The sequence below is a fragment of the Staurois parvus genome, unplaced genomic scaffold (assembly GCF_062004578.1).
Source record: "Staurois parvus isolate SC_StPar_1 unplaced genomic scaffold, SC_StPar_1.0 ptg000657l, whole genome shotgun sequence".
Lineage (NCBI taxonomy): Eukaryota > Metazoa > Chordata > Amphibia > Anura > Ranidae > Staurois > Staurois parvus.
In genome coordinates, this window is record NW_028318453.1 from 6,610,008 (window position 1) to 6,634,851 (window position 24,844).

The window sequence follows — 24,844 nt, forward strand, 5'->3', positions numbered from 1 at the left end:
CCTGCTTAAATCACACGTGGCTATGTTTGCACTAAAAGAAACTTCCATTATACTCATTTCAAAGTTTGAAAAGTATGAAAAGTTTTTTTTACAGTGGATGAAAAATTTGATATGTCAACAGGTTCTGCACCGCTCTATAGCAGAAATACTGCTACATGGTGGCACAGGTGCACAAAATCACGTATATATATATATATATATATATACACGTGATTTTGCAGTTCCGGGTAGGGGGCGCATGCGTGCCCTACCCACTACGCCATTCGCGGCCTTGGCTGTCAATCATCGGGTTCCACTCGGCGATTACTCGACGGTACCCAGTGATCGCCGAGTATCTTCAACTGGCAAGAAACCTGTGTATAAACAACACAGATCTCTCCCCTGTCAGCTCCTGCACACTACTTTGTATGGCTTTGCATAGCAGAGGCATACAAAGCAGTGTGCTTTACAATGAAGCACACACACAGCCAACATAGTGAAACAGCACACCGCACACAGTTAACAGTTACTTGCCAGCACCCGGTGATAGAGGAGCATTACCGATGGAGGGAGAGAACTGTAAGTCAGCTCCTGCACACTGCTATGCATGGCTTTGCATAGCAGACCCATGCAAAGCAGTGTGCTTACAGTGAAGCACACACACAGCACAAAGCACACAGTTAACCCCTTTGATCGCCCCAGATGTCAACCCCTTCCTGCCCAGTGCTATTAGTACAGTGTCAGTGCTTTTTATTAGCACTGATCACTGTATTGGTGTCACTGGGAATGTCAGTGACACCAAATCAGTTCCCCCCAGTGTAAGAATGCCCATCGCAGTCCCGCTATAAGTCGCTGATCGTTGCCATTACTAAAATTTGATTTTTAAAATTTTTTTACTGGACATGTTTAACTGCAAAAAGTCCAAAATACAGTTTTTTTCTCAAAATTGTCGGTCTTTTTTTTTTATAGCGTAAAAAAAGAAACAACACACAGGCGATCAAATACCACCGAAAGAAAGCTCTATTTGTGGGAAAAAAGGGTAAATTTCATTTGGGTGCAGCATTACATGACCGCACAATTGTCAGTTAAAGAAACAGTGCGCTGTATCGCAAAAAAATGGCCTGGTAAGGAAGGGGGGTAAATCCTCTCGAGGGCAAGTGATTAAAGGCCAAAGTCCCCTTTATAAACCAGAGCGCCACTCAAAAGGGGAACTCCGCTTGTTTGCACCCTCCACTGCTACATTTGGCCCTTTTTTTGGGGGAGCGGGTACCTGGTTTTGACCCAAATTCTTCCAAATTCGGCCCCCTACTTCCCCCTGCAATCTGGGAAACTTCACAGGACCCAGAAGACTATGGGACCAATCACAGGGCACAGTGCGACTCGTAGGAAACGGGTTCTGAATGCCGGCGCCGGGAACCCGCAAGCTAGTGAAGAACTAGCCTGGGTGACGATGACGCTGGACCCCTGGACAGGTAAGTGTCCTTATATTAAAAGTCAGCAGCTACAGTATTTGTAGATGCTTATTTTTTTATTTTTTGGCAGCCTGTAACTCCTTTTTAAGAGTGTAACCGATGCACACAAACAGCCCTAGAAAGTTAAAATACATTGGGAGAATTTAACAAAACTGGAGCAGCTGTTCATGGCTTCTATATTCAGCTTGTGTAGTTGAAGTTGTTGTAAGGGTTAACATTTACTTTCTAAAATAATAAACATATTATACTTAATGTACCTGCTCCGTGCAATGGCATTGCACAGAGCATTCCCAAACCTCATCTTATGGAGTCTCCCTCTGGCCTCCTCTCCTGTGTGTGCCTTCATAGCTAGCCTCTTGCTAGGTGGCCTGATGTACATTCTCAATCCAGAGCCAGGCTGTGTACAGCCATAGACACACACAGCGCAGCTCGGCCCTGAAAAACCCTCCTCCAAACACTGCTTACTGGATTTGATTGACAGAAGCAGTAGGCAATGGCCTGCTTATGTGTGCATAGACACACAGGCTAACATTGAGGGGCATTTAGAGACAGAAAGAAAAGGTCAAACATCTGTAACACAGGCATTTTTTAGATCAAGTGTGCATAAGGCTTAAAAGTTTATACTTTAACATTTAAAATGGTTGTAAGATTCAAACTATTTTACCACTGTGTGTGCAGTAGTCCCCCCAACTTACCTGAGCCCCATCTCGATCCAGCAATGTGCATAAAAACTTTGGCTCTCCCGAGTCTCTCTCCTCATTGACTGAGATGGCAGCATTAGCCATTGGCTCCCGTTACTGTCAATCACAGCCAGTGAGCCAATGAGGAAAGCGTGGGGTGGGGCCCAGCTGCGCTTCGTGTTTAAATGTAAATACAGAGTAGCGGCTTGGGAGCCTGTTTGGGTGCCCCCATAACAAGCTGCTTGATATGGGGGCACTAGACAGAAGGGAACGGCCAAGAGTGCCATCAGGGGACCCTAAAAAGATGAGGATCAGGGCTGCTCATCAGGGAACATGTGTTATTTTTAAACTAAAAAATCTGCCTTTAATATCACTTTAACCTATGGTTTAACTTGTATCCTGACCCCAAACCTAAACACAATAATTTGGTTTTTGTTATGGTCACCAGAGAAAGCTACGAATTTTAGAGAAGATGCCTGGAGACTTTAGAAACGAGCATATACTGAACCTGCCAGCAACCAAGCATAACGGAAATATCTGTACTGGGTGAAATTGACCTTTAAGTAACAAACAGAGAATAGGAAACTCACACATTGTAACACTGTATTCACGTGAACACATCTCAAGATTCTAACAACCAATGCAATTATTTTATTTCCTCTCAGTAGGGAGAACAAATAAATGTACAAACATAAATGGTGATATAATGTCCTGTACTAAGTGAGAAAAGATAGTATGCAATGCCAAATAAAATTACAAGATTATATACACAGTATATATATATATATATATATATATATATAACAAATTACATCAGTGCAAGGGCAAAAAAGATTGCTGGGCATCACAAGGTCAAAGGCATTACATACACCAAAATATATTTTGACTGTACCATAAGGAAATTAAACATGGAGGGATACAAACCAGGGAAGTAACAGTAGACAATCCATGGCTTAAATGTCCTTCAATGTATCTAACCAAACTGATTTTAAAAATGTCATAATCAGATTATTCCAGTTCCGGACCTTTATTGTAGCAATATGTATTGTGGCATCCCTGGTTAAATACTGAACACATACAGTATATGGCAATAATTTATTTTATACCTAGCTATATATACTGTATCCTACTATAAATAATGAGTCAAATAAGTATGTGAATATACAATTATGCAATAAATGAAGTCTCTCTTCAAAAGTAAATCATCATAAGAATTAGTGAAATCATGAACCATAGAAAAATAAAGTTCCATACAACTTCCAGTTTCTGTGTAATCTCAACTTTGATTCCAATTTCTTCAGAAGTAAAAAAATTCTTCAATGTGCACGTGTATATACACCCAAGTGTCCTTCACCCCACCTAATGGGTATCTGCTCACTTCCTCTGTAGGACCCCCACTGCAATAAAAGGTCAGCTGTGCTTAATTACATCAAAACATCACTTCTTTCCAGTTCTCCTCTTTCAGCAGTAAACCAATCTCCCAGGTTAAATGATGGCATATAAAAACTAGAAAACAGCAGATCGCTAATGCAGTTTATTAAAAAAGGTTAAAATTACACTTACATATCAGCAGATAAAAACCTGTATAACACCTACATAAGTATTTCGAAAGATGGTGTCCAAACCCTGCCGAACGTGATCAGGTCACCGCGCACTGACGCGTTGCACCATTATTGGCTTTCTCAAAGGCTCACTATCTGAGTGTACAATTTACTTTAGGTTTACCATTACCTGTGTAGTGCACGGGTCTACCAGATTTATTACAATATATAGATTGTTTAGGCTTTTCCTCACATTACATTATTTTGGCAAAACTAAATGAGGGTTAGGGATGCACCGATATCATTTTTTATCAGCAAGTGTGAGTACTGATACATTCAAGTACTCGCCGATACTGAGTACCGATACTTTGTAGTGCGATTTGAGTTAATGAATGCAAATTGCACTGCAAGGACTAGCATGCAATTTGAACAGGAATGCGATTCCTGTCCAAATCGCATGTGGTTTCCTCACTGCTCCTGTGTGAACCCAGGCTTGTCATAGCCTGAGTTCACACAGTAGGAGTGTGGGAAACCTCCCTGCAGGCATGCCATGCTTGGTGTGAGTGGTAGGAGAGGAGAGAAAGCACTGGGGATTTGAAATCCCCACTGCTTTCCTTTCTCCACTTGCATTGATGACAGTTCAGGCTAGACGGCATCTGATTGGTCACTGCAAGGAGAGGACAGAACGCATCGGGGATTTCAAATCCCTGATGCTTTCTCTCCCCTCCTACCACTGACGCCACGCATGGGATGCAGGGAGGTTTCCCGCACTAATCCTGTCTCCTGTGTGAACTAGGGCTATGACAAGCCTGGGTTCACACAGAAGCAGTGGGGAAACCGCATGCAATTTGGACAGAAATCGCATTGCTGTTCAAATCGCATGCTAATCTTTGCAGTGCAGTTTGCTCATTGACGCAAATCGCACGGTAAAGTATCGGTAGTATTTTCATGAGTATGAGTACTCATGAAAATACTCTGTATCGATACCAATACCGATATTGGTACTGGTGCATCCCTAATGAAAATTATACAGCCATTGTGCAATCAGGTTGTATAGCCTACGGTCAGCTTTAGACAGCTGTCACCAAAACTAGAATGAGAAGCAGTTTAACTATAAACTGCATAGGGGGTTATTTACTGTTAGAATGGTAAGGATGAAACCCTTCTACAATTGGTGGTGTCAGCGGGATGTGTTGATAATTAAAAAAAACTTTTAGATGGGCATCTTAGCAAACACAATATACAGGGATATGGGAAATGGTAGCAACATAAATACATACCCACACCCACACAGATTGAACTGGATGAACTGGTGTCTTTATTCACCCTTACCAACTATGTAACTATGTGTCCATGGGAACAATGTTTCCATTGAAAGATTTCCCTTCTATTCTTATTCTGTTGACTATTAAAAATTGTATAATTTGCCATCTTTTTTTTTTTAAATACAAAATAGTTTCTTTTGGATTTGTTTCTAATCCCTCACCACTAAATTCAAATAAATTTCTTTAGATATACTTTAATCCTGAATTGACCACCCTCAAAAAGGCCCACTGATTTGTCACAGGTTCTTTTCCCAGATTAGTGCAGGGGCAGCTAGGAACACAGCAGCAGTCAATCTTTCTGGCAAATAAACTTAGATGGGTTGCAGGAAGCTGTGGGATACTCCAGCAACACTGTACAATAATTAGAGCACACTCTTCAGTTTGTCAAGAGAATCCCTCTAGTAGCAGCTAAGAGAATGCACAGCACTGAGACACCATAAGAAATGCCTCAATCCAAGCAAGTATTGGCACTAATGAACAAGGAATAGAATCAGCAAACAGTAACTAGACTCTTACTCTCAGGGCTGTACTCAGAATGTCCCTGGATACTTGGATGCCACCTTCCAAAAGTCACAAATTTCTGCCGTGAACACTCCAGACCAGATCCTCAGTGAAATCCCTTGATTAGTTCCAGAAATTTTCAGCAAGGCAACACCCTAGCTCCAGCAGAGCGGTGACCTTGATGAACACATGTAGGACTTCAGCTGGGCAACCCAGAAGGGCAGCAGCTCTTCAGGCTGGGGACTTCTCCCCATGGACAAGAACAGGGCAGCGCGAGACCCCAGGCTATTTATGTACTCCCCAGCCACCTACTGGGCACCCTCCTCCAGGGATTGGCTAAAACAACATAAATATTCAGTTGCTGATTGGCCATTCCAGCCCAATATATTCTATAATTTTCCAGAATGCACGGGGAAACAATCAAACCTGCAACCAGTAAAGTCCTGAACAGCTCATAGTAATCACAAACTGTTCCACAAAAAATAGCTAAATTTACCTAACCATCCTAGCAACATATCTATAAGGCTACAATACATTTGGCCTTTGGTAAATTAATCTGCTGAAGGGGTTGATTTTTTGTGTGACGTTTATCCCCGAATACGTAGACACTAACCTGAAGCAGGCTTGAGAATATTAGGCGATCCAACATGCAATATGCAGATGCCTGTTCCAGGTCAATGCCTCCCTACAGTGAGGAACAGAAGTATTTGTACACCCTGCGATTTTGCAAGTTCTCCCACTTAGAAATCATGGAGGGGTCTGAAATTCACATTGTAGGTGCATTCCCACTCTGAGAGACAGAATTTAAAAAAAATTCAGGAAATCACATTGTATGATTTTTAAAGAATTTATTTGTCTTGCACTGCTGAACATAAGTACTTGAACACCTAAGAAACAGCAAGAATTCTGGCTCTCAAAGACCTGTTACTGTACCTTTAAAAAGTCCACCTCTACTCCACTCATTAATATAACTTAGTAGCACCTGTCTGAGCTCTCTAAAGACACCTGTCCACCCCACAGTCAGACGCCAACTACTACCATGGGCAAGTCCAAAGAGCTGTAAGACACCAGAGACAAAATTGTGGACCTCCACAAGGCTGGAAAGGGCTATGGGGCAATTGCCAAGCAGCTTGGTGAAAATAGATCAACTGTTGGAGGAATTGTTAGAAAATGGAAGAGGCTAAAGACAACTGTCAGTCTCCCTCAGACTGGGGCTCCATGCAAGATCTCACCTCGTGGGGTATCACTGATGATAAGAAAGGTGAGGAATCAGCCCAGAACTACAAGGGAGGAGCTTGTCAATGACATGAAGAGAGCTGGGACCACAGTTTCAAAGGCCACTGTCGGTAGAACACTACGGTGTCAAGGTTTAAAATCATGCATTGCACGGAAGGTTCCCCTGCTCAAGTCATCACATGTCCAGGCCCGTCTGAAGTTTGCCAATGACCATCTGGATGATCCAGAGGAGGCATGGGAGAAAGCCATGTGGTCAGATGAAACCAAAGTAGAACGCTTTGGTCTAAACTTCACTCGTCGTGTTTAGAGGAAAAAGAAGGATGAGTTGCATCCCAAGAACACCATCCCTACTGTGAAGCATGGGGGTGTTAACATCATGCTTTGGGGGTGCTTTTCTGCAAAGGGGACAGGATGACTGCACTGTATTAAGGAGAGGATGGATGGGGCCATTTATTGTGAGATTTTGAGCAACAACCTCCTTTCCTCAGTCAGAGCATTGAAGACGGGTCATGGCTGGGTCTTCCAACATGACAAGGACCTGGTGCACACAGCCAGGATAACTAAGGAGTGGCTCCGTAAGAAGCATATCAAGGTTCTGGAGTGGCCTAGCCAGTCTCCAGACCTAAATCCAATAGAACATCTTTGGAGGGAGCTGAAACTCCGTGTTGCTCAGTGACAGCCCCGAAACCTGACAGATCTAGAGGAGATCTGTGTGAAGGAGTGGGCCAAAATCCCTGTTGCAGCGTGTGCAAACCTGGTCAAGAACTACAGGAAACGTTTGACCTCTGTAATTGCAAACAAAGGCTTCTGTACCAAATATTAACACTGATTTTCTCAGGTGTTCAAATACTTATGTTCAGCAGTACAAGACAAATAAATTCTTTAAAAATCATACAATGTGATTTCCTGAATTTTTTTTTTATTCTGTCTCTCAGAGTGGGAATGCACCTACAATGTGAATTTCAGACCCCTCCATGATTTCTAAGTCGGAGAACTTGCAAAATCGCAATGTGTTCAAATACTTCTGTTCCTCACTATATGTAATGAATGAAGGATAAGGATGACATCCATGGAGTTTCCATTTGCCATGAGAAATCAGCAATGGCTGCCTACCTATGTCTATCTTTATGGGTTATTTTTGACATTATCATTTGTTCTGGAAGAGAACGTTTTCACTTTCCCTTGGTTGCTTACTATTAAATAATTTCCTTTCAAATTGTCCCTATCCTCAATTCCATTAAGAGTGAATATCTCTCTTCTGGGCAGAGGTGAAATTAAAACGTGAACAAGAAGAGACTACGGATGTAGTAACATAATAAAATGATGGAATGCCAACATCAAGCGGGGAAGCTGCTTCTTACTGCACTTCCTCCCCGCACTAATGAAAAACACTCGAGGCTTATTTTCAGTGGATTTCAAAACAATAAGTCGGCTTTTTAAAGTCAAAATTTAGAAAGGCTCATTTAATAAAATATATACATGACAAGAGCAGTACGCCAAATCCTTCAAGATTAATAAACTGAATTTATATTTCTGTACCTGATCTCTGACAACACCGCACAAAAGAAGTATGCCCTGCTTTTAATAGAAGGAACATGAAAAATGTTGCGGTTGACCTATGAGCAAACCCTGACCAATATAGCGTAGGAGAAAGACAAAGTTCTGCTCTTTTCTTTTACATTATTTCTTGCAATTTTTTCAATGTGACAATTTAGCGAGATTGAGTTGCCCCTTTACAAACAAAAATTTTGCTCAAATTTTTTATGCCTGATTGCTAGACAGTTTAAAGGTCAACTGCGACTAGAATGGAATTATCTGCAAAGAGAAAGTAATTTATCATTGACCCATTTTGGGAGTTTTACTAAAACTGTAACACTCAGAATCTGGTGCAGCTGTACACGAAAGCCAATCAGCTTATAACTTCAGCTTGTTCAGTTAAGCTTTGATAATAAAACCTGAAAGCTGATTGGTTTGTACAAAGAGCTGAATTAGATTTTGCATGATCCACTTTTAAAAAATTACCCCCATTGTGTAGCCTCACTGGCTTCTGAAAAATACCAAGTATTTGGGGTATACACCAGAGTGCAACTAAAAAAAAAACAATATACACAAAATGGTTTAGAATTCTCTCTATCACTGGATCACTGGATAATTTCCATCCATTTCTGGCATTTCAACCAGTTTTAGGGCTGGTTCACACCAGAACATGGTGTGGGAAAGGCCCATTCCGTGTGCGTTTCCCACACTGCCTTCAAAACGCACTGCTTTGTGATCTGATGTAGGTTCCAATACATTGTTAATGGCACTCCAAATGCAGATCACAAACAGAATGTGTATTCTGGCACCAGATCGCATTGTATCACAGTACAATGCAATTTGGTGCAATGTGTTTTTTCAAAAGTAGTGCATGCACTACTTTTTGTGTAGTCCGGTGTGTTTTGCAGCCTATTCAAGTGAATGGCCTGCCAAATTGCTCTGCAGGGGAATGTACATGAATCGCACAGGAATGCAGACCACATTTCTGTGCAATCCTGATGTGAACCGGCCTTTAGAGACTGTGCTGATAGGCTTTTGCTTGCTTCAAGTGGGTTTTATATTATGATACAAGATTATGGAAATACAAAACCTGCTTGGAGTAGGTCAAATGCAGGTTAGAAGGAGGTCACAAAGCTTGTGGATCAGCCATAGCAATACTGTGGGACATCTGTATATGATATTTGTTTGTGGAGTCATTGAATTAATTGTGTTTACCAGAATTTTCCCTAGTAAGAAAATATGTCTATGCGATCAAACAGGATAGAAAGAAGATCAACTCATTTGAGCTTTGGTGCTGGAGAAGACTTTTATCTGTGCGCTGGACAACCCATAGAACTAATAGATTGACTTTGGAAGAGAGCAAACCGGCCATGTCACTAGAATCCCAAATGATGAAGTTGCGACTGTTATACTTTGGTCACACTGTCAGAAGAGAGAGATCACTGGAGAAGGAAATACTGTTTGGGAAGATCGAAGGATCCAGGCAAAGAGGGAGACCCAATACTAGACGGTTGAACACATTGACTACAGCTTTGAGGATGACTCTGGAGGATCTCACCAGACTAGCACAAAGCCAACTTCATTTTAGAGCTCTGATTCAAGTCGCAAGGACTCGAACTCGAGTTGATAGCACATAATAATAATATGTAATAATTTAAGTGGTTAATTGGCCATGTTTTATCGAGAAATATAGCATTTTACACACTGGTATAGCTATACATCTGTGGATGTATTTTAAGGATCATAAACAAAGGAATGCACCACAAAAATATGAACTCACAAATTTTGCTAAATTATATAAACATGCAAATGTGAATATTGAAACATAAATCTTGCTGCGTAACAGTATTATAAAATTAAATACCCATATCTGTGCATAAACTGTGCTACACATATAAAACGTCTCAAAATACAAAAATCTCAGTGATGCACCATTCCTTTATTGCTCCCTGTACTTCACAAGTGCTATGTCTGCTGTGCATCTAATACCATCAACAAGTGTCCCAACACTATGATAACAATCCTGATGAACCGTCCCTTTAAGACCACTGTGCTCCAAGTGCATATAGTTGCAAGAAAAAGTATGTGAACCCCTTGGGATTACGTGGAGTTTTGCATGAATTGGGTATAAAATGTGCTCTGAACATCATCTAAGTCACAACAATAGAAGAACACAGTCTGCTGAACATAATACTACACAAACATTAGATGTTGCCATGGTTTAATTGCACATAACATGTAAACATTCACAGTGCAGGGAGGAAAAAGTATGTGAGGCCCTAGCTTAATGACTTCTCCCAGAGCTAATTGGAGCCAGGAGTGAGCCAACCTTAACTCCAATCAGTGTGATGATATTGGATGTGTTGCTGACAGCTGTCCTGCCCTTAAAAAACACACACCTGTTTTGGGTTTACTGGTTTCAAGAAGCACTGTCTGATGTGAACCATGTCTCGCAGAAAAGAGCTCTCAGAAGACCTACGATCAAGAATTGTTGACTTGCATGAAGCTGGAAAGCGTTACAAAAGTATCTCCAAAAGCCTTGATGTTCATGTGTCCACGGTAAGACAGACTGTCTACAAATGAGAAAGTTTAGCACTGTTGCTACTCTCCCTAGACGTGGTCGTCATGTAAAAATGACTGCAAGAGCACAGCGCAGAATGCTGCATGAGGTAAAGAAGAATCCCAGAGTGTCAGCTAAAGACCTACAGAAATCTCTGGCACATGCTAACATTTTTGTTGACACATCTACAATAAGGAAAACATTAAACAAGAATGGAGTACATGGGAGGACACCATGGAGGAAGCCATTGCTGTCCAAAAAGAATATTGCAGCACGTTTGAAGTTTGCAAAAGAGCACCTGGATGTTCCACAGCACTACTGGCAAAATATACTGTGGACAGATGAAACCAAAATTGAGTTGTTTGCGAAGAACACACAACACTATGTGTGGAGAAAAAAAGGCATAGCACACCAACATCAAAACCTCATCCCCACTTTAAAACATGGCGGAGGGAGCATCATGGTTTGGGGCTGCTTTGCTGCCTCAGGGCCTGGATGGATTGTTGTCATTGATGGGAAAATGAATTCCAGAGTTTATCAAGACATTTTGCAGGAAAACGTACGACCATCTGTCCGCCAACTGAAGCTCCGCAGAGGATGGGTGATGCAACAGGACAATGACCCAAAGCATACAAGTAATTCAACAAAACAATGGCTGCAACAGCACAGAATACGCCTTCTTGAGTGGCCCAGTCAGAGTCCTGACCTCAACCCGATTGAAATGCTGTGGCATGACCTTAAGAGAGCGATTCACACCAGACATCCCAAGAATATTGCTACACTGAAACAGTTTTGTGAAGAGGAGTGGTCCAAAATTACTCCAGATCGTTGTGCAGGTCTGATCTGCAACTACAGGAAACGTTTGGTTGAAGTTATTGCTGCCAAAGGAGGGTCAACCAGTTATTAAGTCCAAAGGTTCACATACCTTTTCCTTCCTGCACTGTGAATGTTTACATGTTATGTGCAATTAAACCATGGCAACATCTAATGTTTGTGTAGTATTATGTTCAGCAGACTGTGTTCTTCTATTGTTGTGACTTAGATGACGTTCAGAGCACATTTTATGCCCAATTCATGCAAAACTCCACGTAATCCCAAGGGGTTCACATATATTTTCTTGCAACTGTATGTGCAATCACTCCACTGCATATATTCATCCAGTGCTTCTGTGTGACCATCCAGTGCTTTATCCACCTCCGACACACTTTTGCGCTCACCTTATGGATTGACCCGAAAAGTCAGGTCAAACCGTGCCTTTCCCTTTAATCCGGGTGGGTATGCTGGTACATAGATCTCCAACTCCTTCTGCACCTCTAAACTCCAAAACGCTGCTGAGCCTTCCAGAAATCAAGTCAGCTAATAACTTCCTGAGCTCTCAGCCTGTGCTGCCCTCTTGTCATTTACGATGTTCCCAATTCATAAATAAAAAGTCCTGCTTGCAATCTTGAAATGAGATAAGCACCTAATTCTGTGGTTACATGTCAACTGCCATCAGCAGGTGGTCTGGAGCAGGGGTGGACTGACCATTCAAAAACTCGGGCACTGCCCGAGGGCCCGGGGTCAGTAGGGGGCCCCATGAGATGCCCCTGGTACCTTTCATAGGCTTTTTTGGGTGTGGTTTGAGTGTGGGCAAGGACACAGGGGCCCCATGATCCCCTATTGCCCGGGGGCCCTATGAGTTGTCAGTCCGCCCCTGGTCTGGAACATGATGAAAAAAGAAGGATCAATAAATACATTTTTTTATTTGAATGCTGTTGGCTGTTTGTGCCATAGTAATTAACAAACCTTTACACCTTTTCTAGTTTCAAATATATAAAACCATCAGTGCTGTGTTGTCCTAAACCAATCATTTTAGCTCACTATAACTTAGCTAGCTTTTGATCAAAACAAGAATTGAATGGTTTAAAGTTGAACTCCAGGCAGGAACATTTTCATTGGAATATATTCCTCAATAGCCATAAGTGATATAAATGCAATTTGTGTGCACAAATTTCTTTGCAAAACTAAGTCCTCATGCACACGGAACGTTTTTACAGCAGCTGTTTTTGGCTTTTGAAATTTTTTTCTACAGCTAGTAAACCCCCCAGCATGTTATCCTATGTGTCCATGCACACATAGACTGTAATCAAAGTTTTTTAGCAGGGGTGTTTTTTGGCTGGAAAAAAACCCAGAACTAGTGGACTTCTAGAGGAGTTTTTTAGCTGTAAAAACACTAACACTGAAAAATGCAGCAAAACAGCACTTTTGGACTTTTGTTTACCAAAAAAAAAAATATTTTTTTTGGTCAAATAAAACTCTAAAAAAAGCTAAAAAATGCAAAACGCAAAAAAGCGACCAAACGCTAATACAAAAACGCTAAAAAATGCAGAAAAAGTTTTTGACGTGACTTTACACAGCTATTGTTACCAGTGTTATAAAAAGGTACACATGTTTTGAAATTCACCCAGGTTTAGCAGGGACTGGTTAAATTTCAATCCAGGTGTACTCTTCTCTGTTCAACAGAAGCTGATCATTATATAGGCTTTTGTTGAATGTTCCTGCTCGAAAACCAGCATTCAATAAGCTGCTGCAGTCGATGGCTGCGGCACTGATCAGTGTATACTGACTGTGTGTGTTTGTGTGGGGGTGGGGGTGCCCTCTTTGTCAGTATACAATAGCACAGCAGGGCAGATCTCTGCATCAAGCATTGTTTGTATGGATGCAGGAATCTGTTTTTTTTTTCATTCAGCCCACTGGTTGAACCAGGGGCAGAATGGCCATTTGGAAAATCGGGCACTGCCTGAGGGCCCGGGGTCAGTAGGGGGCCCCATGAGATGCCCCTGGTACCTTTTTCATAGGCTTTTTTGAGTTTGGGCAAGGACACAGGGGCCCCATGATCCCCTATTGCCTGGGGGCCCCATGAATTATCAGTCCGACACTGGGTTGAACACAAAAAATAACCCATAGTGTATACCCATATATACAGTAGCTCTTTCAGTGAGCTGTTGGGCTGCTTATCTGATAAACCTGACAGGCAGACTCTTGACCAAAGAGAAGGAGTGCACATGGCAGGCTGACAACACTGCTACTAATTGCCTTGCACTAGATTAGCATTGTCAGCCTGATGAAGGAGCATGCTCAGAACGCGTGTCATGCACACCGCTTCCTCCTCCTGTTCTGACATCACTTCCGCCTCCCCAGGGGAGCCGGACCTACCAGAATTGCTGAGAGCCACCAGCACTGCCAGGAGCTCATTTTGGTATCCACCACAGCAGGATCAGCGGGACTGGACTGACTTTGCAAGTATTCTGCCTTCTTAAGTCCTTCCTTTTTTTCTCTGTTGCATTATTGTTCTCTTTATGTCTTTGTAACATCTTTTTCTGTAAATATTTTAGCGGCACCATTTTGACCTTTTTAGTAATAAACCCTGTTTTGAAAAGTGTTGAAAGTGTCTCTAAAGCTTTTAATGAAAACTAAAGAATCCCTGTCTCTTGAAGAGTGCTACTGTATGTAATAATCCTCTGAATATACCTGTCTGTGGTGACAGTGTGTGTTACAGACGCTTATGCTAAAATCATAGTGTTATTGCTAGGATTTGTGAGTTTCCTCCTTCTCTGTAAAAAGGCGGTGATGGCAGTGTGAAGGGTTAATTGCGTAATTAACCTGACCCAGTAACAATCGCTCTCAGGCTGCTGGCACATAGATTGTGATCCCGTGAGCTGTAAAATCTTTGTCCAGGGTGCAGCTGAGAGTGGCATTGTTACACAAGTGACAGCGTAGTGTGAGATCGGCTGGTCCTTTGGTCACGAGTTGGGTGCCGTTTTCCGTCACAGGGCGCAAGTGGCTGGTCGTGCCTAGGGCGCAAAATAGTCTAGCACTGGCCCTGTTTGGCATGACAAATGACCATAGGACAGCCCATTCAAGAAAAAAGGTGAGAAAAAGAAAAGTAATACAGATGCAAAAAAGATATTTACAACTACCTTTTCTACTGACCTGTACATGATATGCACAACAGTGATGAGGACGCAGGACACAACAGTAATGTCCAGAGAGAGATGATACATTGTCACATTACAAATGGTTCCAGAACAGAGTGCTTGCTGTACTTCATCCCTTATAATGGACTCAATTTTCTGGGAAGGGATTTCAAATAAGTTCTCAATAATACCTGAACAATAGAACAATTTGAGCAACTCACTCTGTTGCTATTATAACATAATATAGGGCTTGTGTTCAAGGACATTAATAAATTGCTTAGGAACACAATTTTGAAACTTCTCTAAAGCACTTTTGCCAAAATCAATGGAGTCGGACTGGTCTAGCAGCTTTCTTTTTCTTCCATTTAGGTTATGCTTCATTTTTTAGAGGCAGATTCTTCTATTTAAAGTTTTCATTACCCAAGTTATTTTATTTAGCTTTGGACAAAATAAGGAAGGGTCATAATTCTATTTATTAAACTGTACAGTAGTAACTTATACACTTTACATATATATATTGCACATTCACATCAGTCCCTCACCCTGGGAGGGTCCTTAACTCACATTTATACATACACATACTAGGGCCAATTTACTTAGAAGCCAATTAACCTACTAGCATATTTTTGGAGTGTGGGAGGAAACACAAGTACACAGAGGAAACCCACGCATCCACAGGAAGAACATGAAAACAGCAGGCAGGTGGTTCTGTGGCAGGGATTCAAACCAACAACTCTAGTACTGCCAGGCAGAAGGGCTAACCATTTAGCCACTGGGCTGCATGCTTTTTTTCCTGCTATCTATAGCCCATTGAGGCAATTTTCCTTCACTTCCTGAGATGCAATAGAGAGTATGAGGAAATCTCACATGGGTGCCTGGTACCATACAAGGTAAAAAACCAGGCATATCTCTCCGCCACAATAGTTTCATACAGCCGTCCATAGAAATCAATGATAGCAGTGGTGGTCAACTTTCTTGAAATGGAAGGCCTCAAGTGTAGCCCTTGACATCACATAAAATTCACTGAATATTCAGTGTCAGAGACAACAGACACACAACAGGATACAGTCAAAGACCATGGGCATGGTACAAGAGATTATCAGAGTCTGTGGACTGTACCCTGCTACTGTGTGAAAAGGGTTTGGTAACACCCAGGATTCTCTTCCAGGTAGATAGAGGGGCTCCAGGGTGCTTGTCTCACAGGGTTTGATACAGTTTCCTCACTGGTTGGTAAAACCTGATTTGGGACATCGAGCCTGAAGATTTCTCGGTCGGATTAAATGTTCAATCCTGGGTCCTCGTTTTGGGAACAACCAGCAAACTGATTGTGCAGGTATGTGCTCAGATTTTTGTAGAGTCAGGACTAGGGTTCTGGGCACCACAACCCCGACGAGATCATATGGTTTCAAGGAAGCAACTAGAAAGGTGCATGTCTACGCTGGAGCAAACAGACACCCAAGCTTTTTGAGCCAAAGCAGTAGGGAGCTGCATGAAACAGAGAGCTGTCAGAGGTACAGTGTTTGTACATGAACACAGGGATGCTATGTTAGGTGGTCTGGAGGAACAATGCACAAGGTCTGATCAGCAGTGAATATTTTTATTTTGTGTTGATGGTGGATACCCCTGTTCTCTTGGACTTTTCTTTCTTTTTAAAGCCCATCTCCGGGCAAAAAAAAAGTTTTCCCACTAAGTAGTGCTGTGTCCACACTGCATGGGTTAACCTGTTCATTTTTATCCCGTGGAGAGGAGAAAGGGAGAAAGGAGATATATTTCCTGATCCTCCAATCCTCCCAGAACAAGGTCAGTCTGCACCCTGGAGTCTTGAATTGTGGACTGTTTCTGTTCTTCATCAAGCCCACAGCAGATTCCATAGACCAGGAACAATCCACCGCTAGACTGTGGGGAATAACCATTTTCTGGTGGAACAAAGGATCTGGTGAGTATAAGCTTTCTCCATACCCCTAGACAAAATGAACAATTGACCCGTGCAGTGCAGGCACGGCCTACTCCATAGGAAAACATTTTTTTTTTGCCTGTAATTGGTTTCTATGGGTGACTGTCCACAGCAACTGTGGTTCCCAGGTGCAGTGATAGGCTGATTATTACATTGTACGGAACCTGGTGCCTGAGGCCTTAGACAGCTGCCACCCAAGCAAGCATCCGCATTGGAATTTTTCCACACTCACCTCTTGTTCTGGTGACTGCCAGTCACTGCCAGTCACCCATGACTGCCCTGTTAACATTGGTAATCCACACAAATAAAGAGGGTGAATCCACCTTGTTAGTCACAGACAACAATAAAAATGTGACTGGTATTCTTACCGTGACCCGTGACCTCCCAGGCTAGAAAGAAGCACATCTCCTACTCCTGTTTAACTTAATTGCTGTCAACAGGAAAGCATCTGAAATCTGTAGCTAGAGCTGTACATGCAATTCAAATGCATTTGCTATACTTCTTAAATGGAAATAGCAATGACCTAGTTGTTGAAAACAAACTTTACTCAGCAAAAGACAAGGCACACATACACATCATCTTTTCACACATATCTCAGACACGGCATAAATAATCATATTGTTTCACCAAAACGTGTTTAAGAGTCCACAGGGGGATGGATGCCTTTGCCTTAGACAGCTTCCAGCATCTGCATATACGAGCCCCAAAGGTGGTACAAACCACAGTCCATTTTGATTAGCAGTGCCATACCAAGTAATGCCATGAGGGTGGGAAAGTTTAATAATTCATAGGAGGGAGGTCAAATACATTGAGTGATTACGTGTGTAACATCATTCAGGGTATTCAAAGATAAAGGTAGTGAGAGGTTAAAGCAAGGAAAGAAGGAAGGAAGGATAGAAAATTGCTTGATTCCCCCATCGTCAGAGTCAGCATTGATGGGTTGTTCCCTCCCGCAGCACTATTGTGTTCTGCTGACGGGGAGCCTTCCCCACCAGCAAAACACAATGCCTTCCCCACCAGCTATAGCTGCTGGCAGTGATCGTATGTAAAAAATTCAACAGGCTGGTTGTACTGAAGTTGATCGATGGTTCAACTTCAGTACAACCAGCCTGCTCATAGATGGATCAAATTTTGGCCGGTCCCTGCTGAACTGGCCAAGATTCAATCCATCTATGGCTGGCTTTACTGTTCAAATATAGCAATCTTCAAACAATGCTGATGGATGTTATGCTGGGTACACATGGTCCAAAACAGGGGCAGACTGACAACTCATGGGGCCCCCGGGCAATAGGGGATCATGGGGCACCTGCATCCTTGCCCAAACTCCAAAAAGCCTATGAAAAAGGTACCAGGGGCATCTCATGGGGCCCCCTACTGACCTCGGGCCCTCGAGCAGTGCCTGAGTTTCCAAATGGTCAGTCCGCCCCTGGTTCAAAAATGGCTGGTTCAGTAGGAACCGGCTGACATTCCGACTATGCGCATAGCTGTTTGTCCAACAGATGCTGGTCTAAAGACCAGTTTTCGTCGAATGGACATACTGGAAAACCAGCCAATGGCTGTGAGCACTGATCAGCGTCTTCTGTTATAGGGAAGTTCCCCCTGTCAGACCACGGCACAGCAGGAGAGATTTCCGCACTTACTTTGCTTGTGTTGGTATGGAAATCTTGTCAGTTTTGTTTCATTCAGCTCACTTGGTTGAACAAAAAAAAACTAGTTTTATTTACCAGGATACAGAATACACAAGATGAAATGTTTTTCCCCTTGTTGTCTGAACCAATGAGGAAAGAGAGACCCAGGAGAACCTACATTTTGTATTGTTTAATTCCACTGTAGAGCAAAAAGAAAGCTGAAAACAAAAATGTATGTTATTGCAGCTTACCAATAAGCACTTAGCCCAACACTCTTTAAAGTGGAAGTCTCCATACTTACCTGTCAAACAGTCCTGCAACGGCACCAGGATCTTTTTCTGACTGCCCATCTTTGGGTCTCTTCATTAGATGGCGGAGGATGATGTAATATCTGTGCATGTGCAGAAGACGGTCATCCCAGCGCTTGGAGACCAGCCTGCCACTGTAAGCGGAACTGTGCATGCACAGCTCAGTTTACAGTGCTGGAGGAGACAGCAGGCAGGCAAGTACGGACATTTTATTGCAGAAGAGACAATGGATGTCTCTTCTGCAATAAAAGCCTGCCTGCTCGCAGTTTTTTACAGAGGGACTTCAGTTCTACTTTAATTCCAGCAGCAGGCAGAACGTTACCTGTACTGCGGCCAGCACACAGCGTAGCTTACTGTATGTAACTAATGCTACTACAGTATATTGCAGCACACACAGCAGCCTCATCATTTAGTAATGGAAATCATTTGTTTGGGCCAACTTGGTTCAAATAAATTATTTAAAGTGACATGAAACCTTGAATTCTAAGAATTAGTAACCTGCAATTTCTTAAATGTTTGTTTTTGGGTTTAATCCTGTTTTAAAGCAGAGTTCCAGTCGAATTAAAAAAAACAAAACAAAAGTCAGCAGCTACAAAAACTGTACAGACCCTTACCTGTCCCTCGGTCCAGCGACATCAATAGCCGTCTTCTCTCCCTAGTGCAGGTACCTTCAGTGTGAGCACCCAACTGTGGCAGCTTGCGGCTTCACAGCTGGGTGCCCACTGCACATGCACGAGTAGCTCTGCGCTTTGTGAATGGCCCCGTAGTCTTCTGGGGCCTGTCTTGTGTCCCAGAAGACTACAGGGAAGAGGGGGGAGGACAACTTCCACTTCTGATCGACTTAGGGTGATCACACCGGAAATGGGAATGGGTACCTGTCAAACTCGGGTACCCGCTCTCCCCCTCCCCAAAGGTGCCAATCCTTGACAGGGAGTGGGGGACAAAGCCTTAAAGTAGAACTTCCCCTTTTGGGTGGAGCTCTGCTCTAAGGACTGAATTACTGCATGTGTACTGAACCTTATTCAATTCCCACCATTCATGTGAAGAATTTTACAAGTATAGGAGAATCCAAAGTTTAAATAAATTTGACTGCAAAGTGTAGTAAACTATCCTATAAAATAATCTGAAGTATGGTTGAATAGTTTAGCGCAATATTTACAACTGTTATTAGCTGGGCATGGACAGAGCAAAATTTGTCCGGTTTAACAGGGACCAGATAAATTTTGGTCTGTGTTTGGCCATCCCTGTTTGACAGATGTGCTGGAAAACTTTTGTCAATCAGCTGCAGCCACTGATCAGTGTATTTTGATAGCAAATATTCCCACTTTCAGAATAAAATGCTTGGCATGACGAATTCCTCCATTCACCTTGTTTGTCTGAATGAAGGAGTATGTTTTTCTCCCTAGCTGAACGAAAAAAAAACCCCCAAATTGTCTATGCCCAGCTTAAAGTGGTTGTAAACCTCAGCCATGAAATATGAACAAGGCTTATCCCTCTATAGTGTGTTCTTGTCTCAGTTAAGATTACTACAGTAAGTGTCATTTTTGTCTGCTGCTTTGTTTCTCTGCTATCTGCATGAGTCACTTCTGACAAGTTTTGCTGATACCAGGAGAAAAATGGTGACAAGGGAGGGACTTCCAGCAGAGGGACAGCCTCAGCTTTGTTCCTGTGCACTGTGTGGAGGGGGTTGTGTCTCTTCCCTCCAATAATCTCTCAGAACTCTTCTTACTGCATTGTGTAACTTCAGCTCTCCACCCCCTTTTTTCTAAACTCTAAGAAAAGCTTTATAAATTCTGGACTGTGAACAAATGTAGAAAAGAGAAGAATGCAGATAAACAGGCTCAATTTATGTAGGAAGATTTGTATAATCTCTGTTTATCAGCTAAGGCTAGTCACTTCACTGGACATATGTAAGTGTACAACCACTTTAAGGCTGGCTATGATAACTTGATTGAATGCTACTAAATTAGCTGAAATTCATGCCTTGGTGACCAAAAAGGTTATTTTAAAATTTGACTGAGCTAAATGGAAAATCATCGGCCAAACAGTGACTGTATCTTATTAGATGCAGCACAAGTGTAGTCAGGTAGCCTTACGTGCTGTGACTATTGAAAACAATAACCAGAGATGGAGATCCCTCCAGTCAAGCTGGTTAGCATGAATGGGGATATCGGTTCATTTTCTAGCTCTAAAAGTGAAACATTTGAGGGACAGGTATTCCGAAAGAGGAACTGTTGGATGCCCCGTCTAATCATGGCAAGGATGTAATTTACTAAAGTGTAACATTGTATTAAAAGAGGTATAGACTCCAGAGAGAGAGATATCATATTACCCCTGTACAAATCATTAGTAAGACCTGATCTGGAATATGCAGTTCAGTTTTGGGCACCAATTCACAAAAAGAACATTGGTAAACTGGAGAAAGTAAAGAGAAGGGCAACCAAACTGATTAGTTAGAGGCATGGAGGAGCTCAGCTATAAGGAAAGATTAGAGGAACTGAATTTATTCTCTCTTGAGAAGAATAGATTAAGGAGAGATATGATCTCCATGTATAAATACATCAGTGGTTCACATAGTGAACTCGGTGTAGAGCTATTCACCCTGAGGTCATCACAGAGGACAAGGGGGCACGCTTTACGTGTGGAGAAAAAGAGATTTAATCTCCAAATACGGAAAGGTTTCTTCACAGTAAGAGCTGTGAAATGTTGAATAGACTCCCTCAAGAATTGGCTCTGGCCAGCTCAGTGGATTGCTTTAAAAAAGACCTGGATTCTTTCCTAGATACACAGAACATAACTGGATACTAACATTTATAGGTAAAGTTGATCCAGGGAATATACGATTACCTCTTGGGGGATCAGGAAGGAATTTTTTCCCCTGCAGGAACAAATTGAATCATGCTTTGCTGGGTATTTTTGCCTTCCTCTAGATCAACTGGATGGACTTTTGTCTTTTTTCAGCCAGACTAACTATGTAGCGAAGTAAATCATGAGCAGAATCATTTAGAAAAATGGAGTTGCTGCAGCACATAAACTGATAATTCAGCAATTACATGTTCACTTATTTTAATTTTTTTTTTTATTTCAGGTACTTATATAGCGCCGTCAATTTACACAGTGCTTTACACATATATATTGTACATTCACATCAGTCCATGCCCTCAAGGAGCTTGCAATCTAAGGTCCCTAATAGAGATGAGCGAATCGAACCTGGCGAAGTGGAATTCGTTTAGAATATTAGGAAAAATTCGAATTTTAGCAAACTTCGGATGCGCGAATCGAATTTTCCCCGATCGCCCGATTTTCATCCCTTCTACAGCCGGCAAAAAGTGTCCCTGCAGAGAGCTCTGCTATTTCTGACAGTTCTCTGACAGTTCCTTCACATTTACAGCAGTTGAAACATTGTATCTATTTGTTTCCATTTAGGATACAGATGTTTTTATTCGGAAACAAATAGATACAATGTTTCAACCGCTGTAAATGTGAAGGAACTGTCAGAGAACTGTCAGAAATAGCGGAGCTCTCTGCAGATACACTTTTTGCTGCACTGGAATTCTTCTTCATCCTCATCCTACTTCTTCTTCTTCATCCTACTTCTTCTTCTTCTTCTTCATCCTCATCCTTCTTCTTCTTCTTCTTCTTCTTCTTCATCCTCATCCTACTTCTTCTTCTTCTTCATCCTCATCCTTCTTCTTCTTCTTCTTCATCCTCATCCTACTTCTTCTTCATCCTCATCCTACTTCTTCTTCTTCTTCATCATCCTCATCCTACTTCTTCTTCTTCTTCATCCTCATCCTTCTTCTTCTTCTTCTTCTTCATCCTCATCCTACTTCTTCTTCTTCTTTTTCTTCATCCTCATCCTACTTCTTCTTCTTCTTCTTCTTCTTCATCCTCATCCTACTTCTTCTTCTTCATCCTCATCCTACGTCTTCTTCTTCATCCTCATCCTACTTCTTCTTCTTCTTCTTCATCCTCATCCTACTTCTTCTTCTTCTTCTTCTTCTTCTTCTTCATCCTCATCCTACTTCTTCTTCTTCTTCTTCTTCATCCTCATCCTACTTCTTCTTCTTCTTCTTCATCCTCATCCTACTTCTTCTTCTTCTTCATCCTCATCCTACTTCTTCTTCTTCATCATCCTCATCCTACTTCTTCTTCTTCTTCTTCTTCATCCTCATCCTACTTCTTCTTCTTCTTCATCATCCTCATCCTACTTCTTCTTCTTCTTCTTCTTCTTCATCCTCATCCTACTTCTTCTTCTTCTTCTTCATCCTCATCCTACTTCTTCTTCTTCATCCTCATCCTACTTCTTCTTCTTCTTCATCCTCATCCTACTTCTTCTTCTTCTTCATCCTCATCCTACTTCTTCTTCTTCTTCATCCTCATCCTAATTCTTCTTCTTCATCCTCATCCTACTTCTTCTTCTTCTTCTTCATCCTCATCCTACTTCTTCTTCTTCATCCTCATCCTACTTCTTCTTCTTCTTCTTCATCCTCATCCTACTTCTTCTTCTTCATCCTCATCCTACTTCTTCTTCTTCTTCTTCTTCTTCATCCTCATCCTACTTCTTCTTCTTCTTCTTCTTCTTCATCCTCATCCTACTTCTTCTTCTTCTTCATCCTCATCCTACTTCTTCTTCTTCTTCTTCTTCTTCTTCATCCTCATCCTACTTCTTCTTCTTCTTCTTCATCCTCATCCTACTTCTTCTTCTTCTTCTTCATCCTCATCCTACTTCTTCTTCTTCTTCATCCTCATCCTACTTCTTCTTCTTCTTCTTCATCCTCATCCTACTTCTTCTTCTTCTTCTTCATCCTCATCCTACTTCTTCTTCTTCTTCTTCTTCTTCATCCTCATCATCCTCATCCTACTTCTTCTTCTTCTTCATCCTCATCCTACTTCTTCTTCTTCTTCTTCTTCATCCTCATCCTACTTCTTCTTCTTCATCCTCATCCTACTTCTTCTTCTTCATCCTCATCCTACTTCTTCTTCTTCTTCCTCATCCTACTTCTTCTTCTTCCTCATCCTACTTCTTCTTCTTCTTCTTCATCCTCATCCTACTTCTTCTTCTTCTTCTTCATCCTCATCCTACTTCTTCTTCTTCTTCTTCTTCTTCATCCTCATCCTACTTCTTCTTCTTCTTCATCCTCATCCTACTTCTTCTTCATCCTCATCCTACTTCTTCTTCTTCATCCTCATCCTACTTCTTCTTCTTCTTCCTCATCCTACTTCTTCTTCTTCTTCCTCATCCTACTTCTTCTTCTTCTTCTTCTTCTTCATCCTCATCCTACTTCTTCTTCTTCATCCTCATCCTACTTCTTCTTCTTCTTCTTCTTCTTCTTCATCCTCATCCTACTTCTTCTTCTTCTTCATCCTACTTCTTCTTCTTCTTCTTCTTCATCCTCATCCTCATCTTCTACTTCTTCTTCTTCTTGCCATGGGCCCCTGTACCGCCTCCTCATGCTGCTGCCAGGTCCAGAGTGTGTCATGGGTCCCTGTACGGCCTCCCATTGCTGCTGTCTCCATCGCCACACTCTGCCATGTGCCACTTTCAGGTCTCCTCACACTGCTGGTGGGTTCCATTTTGTCATAGGGTGCTGTATGGCCTCCCATTGCTGCTGCCTCCACCGCCACACTGTGGCTCCACGCTCTGGTTTTGGCCCCGTGACTGCCCAAATGAGTGAAGTGTGCGGTGATTCTAAGATCGACGGCACTCATCTGCATGTCATACTGACTGTCAGTATTATTTCTCTTCCCCAGCAGACTCCAAGGGCATTTAAATTAAAGGTACAGTGTTCTACACTAATATAAAGGCTCTCTGAAGCCTAGAAACCCTTTTTATAAGTTAAATTCGCAGCGAATAAATTCGCATCGAATCGAATTTATTCCACAAATTCGGCGAATCAGCCGAATCGAATTTTTGAATAATTCGCTCATCTCTAGTCCCTAACTCACATTTATGTGTATGTATGAATGTAAGTTAGGGACCTTATACACATACTAGGGCCAATTTAGTCAGTTTAACTTTACAGTGACGTTAGCCCCAGGTGTCTGCAAAGTGGAATCTGCTGCTATTGTTTTCCTGTATATAAATGGTATGCAACTTATATATTTGTCAAAACATCTGGCGTTTTGAAGTAATGGACAGTACAAAGGTTTCCAATATTACCACAG

At 42.0% G+C, this 24,844-nt stretch overlaps 1 protein-coding gene across 5 annotated transcripts in view; it reads right to left on the reverse strand.

Annotated features, from left to right (window-relative positions):
• Positions 1 to 24,844, reverse strand: part of SYNE1 (spectrin repeat containing nuclear envelope protein 1) — a 662,466-nt gene that overhangs the window by 596,851 nt on the left and 40,771 nt on the right. The gene's annotated exons all lie outside the window — the stretch shown is intronic.